Raw genomic sequence first — 3,926 nt, 5'->3', positions numbered from 1 at the left:
AAAGCACAAGTGTAGCTGTTCTGTGTGTTGAAGTGTGATTCAACGTATACATCTGGCACGGTTCTTCCCCAATAAAACAAGATATTTTAAATACCATTTACACTGAATTAATTAAATAAAACTGAAATACTATAATTGCACATAGAAACTAGAAATGCAATCTAATACAAGAACACGAGCCAGATGCTTTGTTGACTGAACCTGTGACCAAGAGGCATTATTGTATAAGACATTGAAACAATAAAAAAAGGAATTTTTTTACCTTCATATATATATATTGACGAAAAGCACATTACAGCATCCCTAATCCAACAATATCTGGTGTCTAGCCCATCAAAACATTATGACAACATCTGAACAAGCACTCTCCATGGGAACTTCTCAACAACGACACGCTACTGCAACATCTCCACAAGCACTCTCTACCACCGCTTCTCGACAAGAACTCTCCACTACGACTTCACGACAAGCACTGCCTGTGGAGGCGGCTGAATAATACTCTCTGGCGCTGTGACTCAGTGTAGCCACCTTTCAACATCGTTGCTGAGTTGCTGCGACAGGATCAGCGGTTCAGCGCATCCTGCACCACTACGCCACCGGAGTTATCTTGCACTACCTGTCGCTCACTTTTACGCAGTTTTCTTCTCATTGCGCGTTTACGCTATTGATAGTTTCAGTACAGAATCCTTTAACGCAATCAGAGTTCAACATTACCTTAGGCTACTGTAGATTATCATAAATAAGCGTAACCTACAGTAGCTTTCCTGGTAGCCTTGGTGAATGAAGATAGTAATCACATTACCTCTATGTTAGGTGTGTTGCATACCTATAGGGCATAATTTCATTTGCACCGGTTCTTTTTTTTTGTGTACCCCATTCATTTGCATCTTACTTGGTTCCCATAGAAACCGGAAACGCTGAACCGCCTAGATACTGAGTGAGGATATATGCGTAACGTGTCGAACGTCTTTGTTCTACACAGTTATCTTTCTTTCTCTTACTTAAAAGTAAAGAGAGTTTCTAGAATAATTGAAACTGTCAATATTTAATTCAATTTTTATTAGGAAATAGTCGATTTGTAACGTGAAAATAAAAAAAATACGGATTTATTGATTTAATATATGAAGCATCGCTTTAATATTACGTCGAGCTTACATAGAACACGTTTTGCTATTCATAAGCAACTTTCGCACTTGTGAATAACAACAGGAAACTCTTGCCTTTGATCACGATGAGTAACGATTTACTGAGTACAAAACAACAATAATAATGTAAATTTTATGCTTGTGCGCGTAAACAGTAATTTCACCAAAAATAATTACTTTGGATACATAAATGAGCGTAAGTTACGCGATTAACTAATTTTTATTGCTTATGAAATGCAATCTACGTTTTTAAGAATATAAAATACACAGTGGAGTAACACTGAACAATATGCAGTTCTCATTATGTGCTAACAAACAAGCAAAAACAAAGAGAACTATTCAGCTCTCGGTTTCTCTCTTACAAATTCAATTATGTTTCTTTCCGTGCCAATGCTACCAGTATTAGCGGTAGTCCTACCACATGCTACGTCATCTATGTACTGTACCAAAACTAGCGAATAGTAGTTTTGGTAGAGCACAGCTCTTTCTGTGAGATTCAGACAAGACTAGCAATTTGGGACACGTTATCTCAGGATTATTCGAACTGCAAAGTGAAGAAAAGAATTGGAAACAAGTTACTCAAAATTTTCAGAAGAAAAGAATCGATAATGGAAGGCAAGGAAGTACTACCTAAGTATTTCAAAAACAATCTATTTTTGTCTTTATTACATTTTACTGAACGTAATATTTTTTCACTTAAGGGCATCAAGCTGAACAAAACACTCTGTAGATCTGTCTCTCAGTACACATACAGACCGTATTCCCCTGCCTGAATCGCTAACGCGTTCATTATTCTCAAAACCGGCTAGTTCAAGCGAATCTTCATAGATGAATTTATCTTTTGAATACACAAAATTATGCAAGGCATAACAAGCTACTACTACATCTTGTGCGAAATCAGTGTTCACATGCAGTGAATGTTGAAAATCCTCCACTTTTTGGAGAGGATATGGCTCTGAGCACTATGGGACTTAACTTCTAAGGTCATCAGTCCCCTAGAACTTAGAACTACTTAAACCTAACTAACATAAGGCCATCACACACATCCATGCCCGAGGCAGGATTCGAACCTGCGACCGTAGCGATCGCGCGGTTCCAGACTGTAGCGCCTAGAACCGCTCGGCCACCCAGGCCGGCGGAGAGGATACCGAATGCACTTTCCACATAATGCCTAGCCCTGGATAATCTGTTGTTGAAGATCTTATAACTGAGATTATTTCCGCCATGTGGACGTATTAAATTTTCAGTCATACGCAGTGAACAGTAATAACAAAATAAAAGGGACACTACATAGCTAGAACGCACCAGTAGACCCAGAAGAAGGCCGCTGCAACCGTGGCGGAAACGTTTGTTTTCTCCAGCAGTAGTTTTATACAATATGACGCGGTACCATACCCAGAAAATTTTTATGTCGACTAGTGCTCTTCAGTTCGCTCTTTGACTGCACCCGATGCTCCATTGCAGTCACAACTTCATAACAAGCAGATTAATGTTCTCAACACTTACTTCCAGACAGAAATTGTACATCTACGTCTCCAGCTGCAGCAAGTGATGCTAATGGGCAAGAGGCGTCAGACACGGTTGAATTATTTTGTGAAATAAGATGTAAATAACTAAGCCTGGTTCCTTACCTTTTGATCGAAATATTTATTTGTAATATTTAATTTGATTTTGTAGGAAAGTACTTTTCGAATAAAAACTGAAAAACTACTTTTATGTGTATTTTAGAGTTACAGCCAAAATTTTAAATATCGCTGTGAACAATAAATAATTGGCAGCTGATTAGACAAGTCAAAAGACATTGACATTAGGAGAAATGGATATGAAAGATGTACAGGGTGATTATAATTAAAGTCAAACTTTCAAGTCGCTGTAGAACTAACACCACTGGTCAGAATGACGTAAAATTGCAACGAAATATTATCGGAGAAGGGGGAAAACGTATGGCAGAAGAAAAAAAAATTGTGTGAACATTTATCAATAGATGGCGCTGTATGTGTCAAAATATGTAAATGAAAACACGTGTTATGCGCACAACCCATTTAAGTTGGTATAAACACGTCGGGTATACTCGTGAGCACGGTGCGTAAAATCCTACGAAACATCCTGCTTTTGTTATCCATTAAAACTACCAATGTGCACGAGTTGCTTACGTAACTAGCAGTATCACACCTGTACACTATTGCACACTGAGTAGTACAGTTTGTTTAACGTCAAACGTACATCTTAGGCATTGTTGTATGATTCATTTAGCATTTGTAGTCGACCACTATTAAATTATGATGCCTACAGCCCCATCTATTGCTACAATTTGTAACTTTTTTTTCCTTCTGCCATACGTTTTCCCCCTTCTCTGATAATATTTCGTTGTAATATGACGTCATTGTGACCAGTGGTGTTTTTTCTACAGCGGTCTGAAAGTTTAATTATAATCACCCTGTATATATCATGAGAAATATCAGTTTGTTCGCTGTATTTGACAGTTAATATGCAATGTTTACAACTTTTAGCGTGTAAATATAAAAAAATTGCCCGGCGAATTGAATGTTCAAAGAAATTTCGTGCTTGCAACCGGTCTCTGTCTGATTCATCGCACGATATTGCGACTGCGCTCCTGCCAATCATCTTGTCTTCGATTGCTCACCTGAAGATGATTCACAGGCGGGCAGTCGCAATATCGTGAGATGAAAAAAAAAAAAAAAAAAAAAAAAAAAGGTTCAAATGGTTCTGAGCACTATGGGACTGACTGCTGTGGTCATCAGTCCCCTAGAACTTAGAACT

Source organism: Schistocerca cancellata, chromosome 7, assembly GCF_023864275.1.
Source record: "Schistocerca cancellata isolate TAMUIC-IGC-003103 chromosome 7, iqSchCanc2.1, whole genome shotgun sequence".
Classification (NCBI taxonomy): domain Eukaryota; kingdom Metazoa; phylum Arthropoda; class Insecta; order Orthoptera; family Acrididae; genus Schistocerca; species Schistocerca cancellata.
The sequence above is the reverse complement of the archived record's forward strand: the minus strand, read 5'-3'. Positions refer to the sequence as shown.